General features: G+C 40.5%; 1 long non-coding RNA gene across 1 annotated transcript in view; it reads right to left on the bottom strand.

The window, feature by feature from the left end:
- Positions 1–510: 510 nt before the first annotated feature.
- The window catches only part of Gm35101, a 31,248-nt gene continuing 22,523 nt past the window's right edge, over positions 511–9,235 (bottom strand). The window contains exon 5 of the long non-coding RNA XR_380741.2: positions 511–831. This is a non-coding gene — a long non-coding RNA (predicted gene, 35101). The remainder of the gene's footprint in view (positions 832–9,235) is intronic.

Here is a 9,235-nt window from a genome sequence, read left to right as displayed (position 1 = left end):
AAATACTATTTTAAATCGTTATTTAAAAAATACTAAATTAAAGTCTAATATCAAAATTAACTTCACATTTGTTTCTTTTTAACAAAGTCTTTCTTAATATGTAAAATTAGAGATAAGGTTTATATTTATGGCCTATATTTTATACATATTAAATGACACTAATGTGTAAAGTTTGTTCGGTTGAAAAGGGCTAATTACAATGCTACATGCCAAAACTGTCTAAAGTTCTATCATCCATATAAATGATCTTTGCCTTTCACAGTTTTATACAGTCAATAACTACGTTCAAGAGTTTTGGAATACAATGGGGAGACTAGATATCCTTATCATACAGAAGTCATCTTGACTTAGAATAAGTCTATTTTAACTATGCTGAGCCTCTGGTGTCGCAGTTAGGAAGGATGTCTAAAGAGACAGTGGAGATGTGGGCTGAAGGTCAAGCATAAAGATTAAGCTTAACATACGTCTGTAGTTAAACTTGAGCAAAAGACAAAGTGCCTAAGCTTCAGGGCCCTTATCTCCCAGGCCTCAGTAAATACTACCAACCCCTTAGCACTGTTCATATGCCAGAAACACCCTGGACAGCAATGGCACTTTGCAGAACCTTCTGCTCCAGGGATGAACGACAACAGAGAAGTGTACAATAATAAGCCAACATGAGTGATCACATCTGTAACTGCAGAGAAGAGGAACACACAGACCTGGGGGGTCAGAGGTCAAACTTACCTCCTTCATTCTGATAGCTTTGTCCTGAAGCCTCCACATGACATACAGCTATCGCACTTTGCAGAGGAGTCTCCTCAATACCGCAAACATGAGAGATGATGACTTCTGTTAACATCAATGAACAGTGGTTCGCAATCTTCTTATGCTGTGACCCTTTAATACAGTCCCTCATGTTGTGGTGACCCCAGCCATAAAAATACTTCATTGCTACTTCATAACTGTAATTTTGCTACTGTTATGATTCGGGATGTAAGCAATGTAAGTATCTGATATATGCAGCATATCTGATAGGTGACTTCTAGGAAAGGTTCATTAGATAACCCCAAGGGGGTCAGGACCCACAGGTTGAGAACAGCTCGTCTATGAACTTTGAACACTAGTTTCTTTATTGCCTTCCTTCTTCTTCCTTTCCTTCTATTTTCTTGTCTCTCTTCTCCCCTCCCCACCGAACCATCACCACCACCCATTTTTTTCTGTCTGTTTTGGGCTGTAAATTCTTTGAGGAGAGTATTTGTGTTTTCTGTCTCCAGATAAGAACAATACTTCAAGTATACTTCCCCTTTCCTCAATAAGAATCAAGTATTGAAGCCCTACGTACAAGCAAGGGCTAAAAGAGATGACCAAGAGCCTGGAAAGTAAGGGTGTTTATTGGATCCATTCCATTTCAGAAGAAAATTCTAAGTTCAAGGACCCAAAAGAATTTCTCAAGAGGATCATGACAGAGAACACCATCAAAGGCCCGAGAGATAATAACAAGAATGAGATTTAAAAGTGACTGTTGGAATGGACAGCTGTATGACATTTATTATTTGAATTTGGGTCAAAAATACCACAAACTGACTTTCGCAACAACTCCTGCAGCTTTCTCCTCAAAGAACTTTTGTTTTCCTATCTGTGAATATTACGGGAAGCAGGAGAGACAGATGAAAAGATGAGATTATTTTACGAAATGACAACAAAATTAATTGCAAAGTTGCCAGATGCCACCTATGACTGTGTAGTGCTTATGAAGTCAAGGCAACAAGGGAAGATGGGCAATTGTATTAGTGTGAGCTTTGGGACAGCAATGGGCACTGCATAATAATAATAATAATAATAATAATAATAATAATAATAATAAACAGCATCAACTTCTCTTTTCCATTATTTCCAGCAGGAGGTGGGAGCATAGACACAAGGGTATGAGAGCCTGTGTGAATCAGAAATCCTCTTCTCTTCCTTGTGGACTCTGTTCTTATCTAAAGCTCTGTTGAGGGTTGGTCTAGTGCTACTATGTATTCAAATGCAAAATACTGGCTCCCAAAGTCTGGTTGTGCCTGACCGGCAGATCTTCACCATATACCAAGTGATGCTATGTAAACTTTGCTCTGCCATTGAAAGTTAATTGGTTAATAAAAGCCTGTGATTGGGCAGTAGAGAGAGAGAAAGGTGGGACTTGAGGATCAAGTGAGGAAGGTCTCAGGAATGACCGGGGAGAAAAGGAAAAAGGCGATGGAGAGAGGAGGAGACCACCACGAGAGGAGAGGGGCCCTAAGCACATGGCCAGGAGATGTGGACCCTGAGGACAGGCTGATGAAACAGAAATAACCTGGGAAAGACTCGAACAGCAAGGAACAAGGTGCATATGGCTGGGATGTAGGTTAGGATAGCTCAAAACCTGCCCAAACTAGGCTTCCAGCTTGTAGATAAAATACCAAGATTTTGTGTCTTTTGTATGGACGAGCTAGAATAAATAAATCATTTATAAGGATCATCACCAATCAAAGCAAGTGTGATGAGAAAGGAAAGAGGCCTTATTCAACACATGCATAGCTTATTCTGACTTCACTACTTTCTTTTCTTTTCTTTTTTCTATTCAATCTGTATTTTTTTAGAGAATTTTTTGGTATTTTTTAATAATTTTTTAAATTTTAAACTCCAGATTTTATTCCCCTTCTGATCTACCCTCTGACTGTTCCACATCCAATACCTTCTCCCAGCCCCGTTGTCTCCATGAGGATACTCCCAATCCCCATCCCACCAGACCTCTAAATTCCCTGGGACACAAGTCTCTTGAGGGTTAGGTGTATCTTTCCTGACTAAACCCAGACCTGGTAGTCCTCTGCTCTATATGTGTTGGAGGCTTCATATCAGCTGATATATGCTGCCTGTTTGGTGGTCCAGTATATGAGAGATCTCAAGGGTCTAGGTTAATTGAGACTGCTGGTCCTCCTACAGGGTCTCCCTCCTCCTCATCGTCTTCCAGCTTTCCCCTAATTCAACCACAGAGGTCAGCAGCTTCTGTCCATTGGTTGGTTGTAAATATCTGCTTCTGACTCTTTCAGCTGCTGCTTGTTGGGTCTTTCAAAGGACAGTCATGATAGGTTCCTTTTTGTGAGCGCACCATAGCTTCAGTGATAGCGTGAGGCCTTGGGACCTCCCCTTGAGCTGGATCCCACTTTGGACCTGTCGCTGGACCTTCTTTTCCTCGGGCTTCTCTCCATTCTAACCAAAACAAATCATTTTCGGGAAGCTGCCTGGCTCCTTGTGTATTCACAAGGATATATGTGCCCCGAAAGCTTCATAGAGCTGGAGCCAAGTTCGGTTCTTTCCATCATCACTCTTTGTACGGGATTTTATGAAAATCAGGTGTGTAATACAAAGAGTCTAAGAAAATCTGTTGGAGCTCTACTCAACTTCTGAAGTTCTGGCAGTTAAAACTGTTAAATGCACTTAGCTGCAGGCAATATCGGATTCGTCCATCTACTGCTGTAGCCTGAGCAAACTAATGGCACAGCCTCCAAGTCCAGCTCTTTTCTGATTTTTATAAAGTTTGGCTAGATACAAGTCATGCACACTTCTTACATTGTATCTGCAGCTGGCTGCTTCAAACTAGAACGACTTGAGGTATGTCTTCATTGATATGTCAGCATTGACACAGAGTCGATGCCACCTCTAAAACTTGAATAATTTATCATCTGATTCAGAATGTTGTTGACCTTAGAGTACCATTAGAGTATTCTGGATAAAGTCCTGGTGGGATCCAGACAGCACATCCTCTTATTCTGCATCTCAGTCTGTGGGGATGGAATGGCCATTTCACCTGGGTAGCCTAAGACCATCGGAAAACACAGAGACTTACATTACAATTCATACCAGTAGCAAAGTTACAATTATGGAGAAGTAACACAGATAGTTTTATGGTTGGAGCGTCACCACAACATGAGGAACTATATTGAAGGGTTACAGTATTAGGAAGGATGAGAACCACTGCTCTTGGTTAGTGCTGAACCTACCTTGAAATTGAAAGTCAGGAAATTCATAGTTTCCTTTAACTAGCTTTATCATTCAGATCTCCATACCCAAAGAAAACTTCCAATGAAATAGTAAGACATTTAACTCACCTTGTCTTTTAGGCAATAATGTCTGGAAATAGAGCAAATAGCTCACCTGACAAAAGCAAATATTTACTTGACTAGTTCCCATTCACAGACAAGATCAGACTATGAGCTCAGCAATTTAAGGTACACCCCCTAGAAATACACATGGCATATTTAAATGATATATATTTATGGTCAGCTATCTTAAGACCTTAGGATTCTCAATGCATCTTTCTCATTCTAGCATGTAGCACAATATATAGTGTGCTATGTGAACACACATTGGAATATTTGCCTGAACAGACAAGATTGAAGTTATGCAAAGATATAGACCTTTGCTTGAGTTATTGAACAGATTACAAATGAATTTTTCCTTTCCAAAAGAAGTGGGGGGAATCACTTCACAGGATTTTTTTTCCTTAATGCTCCTGCAAAGATCAAGTGTTTGCTATGGGCATACTCTGCACAACTCCCATTGTTTTTGTTATATAATGGTGTTTCTTCCAAGATTCATGCTAAGTCCTAGCAGCCAACATCCAGACAATGTACAAGTTGAGCAGAATCAAAGAAGTGAAGGGCAGTTAGGATTTCCACCATATAGTCCTCACCCTAGGAATCCTTAACTTGGTTGGATGAAGGGTGTAGCAATTAAAGATGGACCCATCTAGATGAAAGCAGTAATTAATGTATCATCAAGGCACTCTTTGGGAACATGAAAACACCATGAACCATGTGCCTAGTCAAAATCAATCTTCCAGTTATGTGTCTCCGCTTAAATGCAATGATAATTTTGGAGGGAGGGTTACCATTTGAAATACTACTGAGATGAATCACAGGGAATTTGTGGATGTCATTCTGCATTGCCCATTGCAAAAATCTTTTCCCCTGGAGAAGTGAGCCAGCTTAAGAGAAACCCCTAATAAGAAGAAACTAAGCAATAGCGTCCTCTGCCACTGGAAGTGAAGAGAATATGGACCTGGAGTGAGGGAGAGGGGGGAAGGATAATTTGGTTGCACATAAATACTGTGAAGGGAAAAAGGACAGGCATCTATTTTTAAGCCTGTGTCCTGGGAAACTATATTCCCTGTGCTTAAAGCCAAGAGCCTTCTTACACAATAAATAATTCAGAAACCCCACAACGAGTGCCTGGCTAGGACACCTACTTCCTGCAAGCTGCCTTTTCAGCTAATCTTGGAAAAGGCCATGGATCGACCTGCAGCTCAGACGGAATCTCTGCTTTCCACCTAAGGATTAGGAGCAAGGCCCTCAGCCAGAGGACATTAGGCGGAAACCAATACAATCCTGACATTGTTGGGGCTATTTATAGCTTATTGTTTCAAGAATTTGGAAATGACTGGAGTCCTTGTGGCAAACTTGAGATCTCATGTATGAATTTGGCAGGCTCTTTTCCTGGAGCAGAATTCAAAAACAAACTCAAGATACCGTGCACTATTGAAGGGAAATAAGACAACCCCAAACTCCCTTCTTTTTGCCCTTCTGGGTCTCTCAAGTTCCTTCCCTGACATTCACCTCAAATGACTTTAGTGAAAAAGTCAGTAGGTTTGAAGTTCTCACAAATCCCAACTTTTTCAGGGCAAAAATGCAAGGAAGCAAGATGCTCAAATGCTTGCTGTTCAGTTGATCACTGAATTTAGTGTGATCTGTGCAATGCTAAGAGATTCACATGTATTGATGCAAGTCAATGGCTAACATGCAAATTACAACTTTGGTGGAAACCCCAAGATGCCATTGAATGCTAATTTATGACTCCATGGAAAGGCACTATGTACCAAGGCAATCAAGGCTACATTGTTAAAGGATGGAATGTCTGGTGTTTGTTTGTTTGTTTCTTGTCTCCTCAGACCCCAATTTGTGGTCCTTCTGAGCTCTTGTAGAATATATATAGTCAGTTAAAAACTCCCATAAAGGCAGTAAGAAAGGTGGAGAAATGTATTCCTCAAGGGAAGAAGAAGGAGGAGGAGGAGGAGAAAAGAAGAAGGGATAAAGAAGAAAGAAGAAGGGGCAAGGGGAGGGGAAGGAGAAGAAGAGAAAGAAAAGAAAAAGGCATTTTTGTGTGAATGGCAATTTTTTCTTTCTTTCTTTCTTTTTAATTTCTGCAAAATTTTAAAACTCCTCAAGGTTACTGACATATGCAGGTGAATAGCAACATGTTATTTCATTATTTGCTGGGCTAGAGAAAGAAATGAGATAAAATTCTTTGGGGCCTTGAAAATTGTATGTCCCATTGAAAAGCCTCTATAAATCTGTCAAGTAAACAGCAGGTGTCCCTACCCTTTGCTCTCACTCCTCTGCATGCGACCTCAGAAAGAGCAAGCAGGAAACGTCCTTGTCTACTGATATTTCCTCGGGCTGCCAAATGCTTATTTGCCCCAAGGGGCATTTCTGGGGTCTGCAAGGGAAAATATTTCAACTATTATGGCTGTCAAACCAGATGGCTTGGACACAGGTATTAGGTCTAATGACAAAATGGGAACCGGTCGCTTTGATCAAGTCAGTTTTTATTACTGGGAACACTGACAGGTGAACCAGGCTGCTGACTGGAACTGCACTGAAAGTTGGGATGGAGAAAAGTAAAGTTTTAAAATCATCTCTTTACAAATAAGGGCATCTAGCTACTAGTTTTTCTAGATAAGCTGTGGTCTTTGATCTAGAGCAAATGCCTCATGGTTATGGAGGTCATGGTTCAGCAAAAAGTAGAATGCCTGGACGTTGGTTGTGATATTCACCTACCTTCTTTAAAACCAGTGTGTTTGGAAAAAGATAGAAGGTGTTATGACACAGAGAAATTAGCTGTTAAATATAAAGAGATACGTTCTTTGAATGGGCTTTTCAAAACCTAGAATAGATATGATGATTCAGTGTTACAGCCTCCTTGTCTTCCAGGTTCTGTTGCCCAATGTATCTATTAGTTCTGTTATACCTCCCATGATTCTTAAAATCCTGCTTTGTTCTCCTATTAATGCAGGTTACATCTCCATAGCGCCTTTTATCTCCTAGCATATTGCAAACATCAATTAGCTGAGCTACCCATCACCCCTATGTGGGTAGAAATACCCTATTATCCTAATTTGAAAGCTGGGAGAAAGAGGTTAAGTGAGGTAAGGTGACTTGCTAGTCGGTGGCAGAGGCTGAAATGGTCTTGAAGCTTGATATTTGGTCATATACATTAACTAGCAGGTGGTGCTAACAACTAACATGAGAACTTCTAGGGTTGGTCTTTGTAACACTTGGGGATATAAGTAGTAAGGTCTATTGCATAAAGTCCTCCAGTTTTCACATTATTCCACTTGTGCTTCTAAAAATAAAGTTCCTTTGAGAAACCTAAAGAGTGCCTTTCAACTTAGCAACTAAAACAAATATCTTAGAAACTAAACGTATTTTGTTATTCTAGGTAAAGCTATTGTCCAAAGCCTGGATCAGGAAGAAATGGCTGCTCCCCCCACCCCAAAAGGCCATATAAAATGAAATTAACCTTTGATAGTAACAAAAGTAACCATTCACTGAGCACCTGAGCTCATACAGTCTTGGAAAGGATGCTCAGCCCACATCTAAAAGCTGCGAAAATTAAAATGCATGGAGATTAAAATGAATTATCCAATAGCTGGTAAACAGGGACCCCCACATTCAAATGCAGACATTCTCTCTCCAGAGCCCACACCTTCAAGCACATCACCATAACTATTCCATTGTCTGCCTGATATGCCATGTTCCTCTTCTCCCCCATGAGAAGTTGCTCATCATCTGTGTCCAGCATCATTAGCACCAGTACGAGTGCTATGTTGTGTGCTGTACCAAAATCTCTGAAGAAAAAAGGAGTGAGATGCACCTGCTCTGCTTAATAGCTCTACGTCTTTTTCTAAAGAGGTGAAAATAATTTTGAGGCTTATCACCCACCTACCCCCAAAATCAATTTCCCAGGTACTTTTATTGTTAATGTCCATCTGGATAATCTTTGACATTCTAAATTACTTATATTCCCTGGTACTATCATTGTCCAATAAGAAAGTTTTGCACTCGGTTAAGAAATTCTATGTATCCTAGGAGTACCTGAGCATCAGTCGGCACAGCCTCACTGGAGAGTAACCCAGGCAAAAATATCCAATCTGTCCCAGTATGGCTGAAACCAGAAATGTGTGATATTCCATCTCTTCACGTTCTATCCTCTACTCAACTGGCCAAAGTATTTGCCACCATTCGTTGGGTGTTTATGTTGAGTGGACACTATGTTCTGTGCATACTTGGTTCTATCTGTTTGAACCCTCCTCCAAGCTCTTTATCATGGGACCATCTTCCCCCACTTAATATGTGAAAACACAGAAGATGTATTCTTCACCTCTTCAAAGACGACACATCTCAAAAGTAGCATTAGAAGCAATTGACTCGGGAATATTCCTCCTGAGCCAAGCACAAGCTACCCTACCATCACACTGATAAGGTAGTCCTTACACCCTCTTGAATAATTACCAGTATTATACGCATTCTATAACTACTGTCTAAAGCAAATGCTTTGTTAAAAAAAATAACAGCTTCATTCAGAGGGAGCCTCAGGTTTTCTTTTGCAGCAAAAGGTCATCTCACTGGGTTATGTTTGCAGTTGAGGGATGAAGGTGGCTTTGCTGAAATCCCTGCAGAGTCTGGAAGAAGAGACGGGGAATTAGGTCACTGGCTGGCATCTCAAGAACAATCGCAGGCAGGAAAAAGCTGATCTTATATATTTCAGAATTGATTCCAAGCTCTTTGGAGGTGAAACCTACTTTCTGAGAGACAAGAAGAATAAACGGGAGGGGAGCTGATTAAATTCTATACAACCACAGTTTGTGAATTTGTCTGTTCAGTCGATTAGCTACTAAAAGAGATGGCCTTTAAGGCACCCAGGGAGGTTTGAGCTCACCCTCTGTTATCCTTCCTCCTGAATAGCACGGTACAGTCCTGGGGAGCAGATGAAAGCTGCCTGGCAAGACAAAGGCCTAGGTATGGCTTCTTTTCTCTATCAGGAGAGAAAAAAAAAGCCAGAAGTGTGGAAATCCTTTATAGTTAAACTATTAAAATTGGTCATTCCTTTCTGCTTTTTTTTCCCTAAAAATTTCTTTAACTTCATTCTTTAAGAGTAATCAAGCAATAAAATTTCT

The sequence above is a fragment of the Mus musculus genome, chromosome 10 (genome assembly GCF_000001635.26).
Source record: "Mus musculus strain C57BL/6J chromosome 10, GRCm38.p6 C57BL/6J".
In the NCBI taxonomy this organism is placed as follows: Eukaryota; Metazoa; Chordata; class Mammalia; order Rodentia; family Muridae; genus Mus; species Mus musculus.
This window is presented reverse-complemented; position numbering and strand designations above follow the sequence as displayed.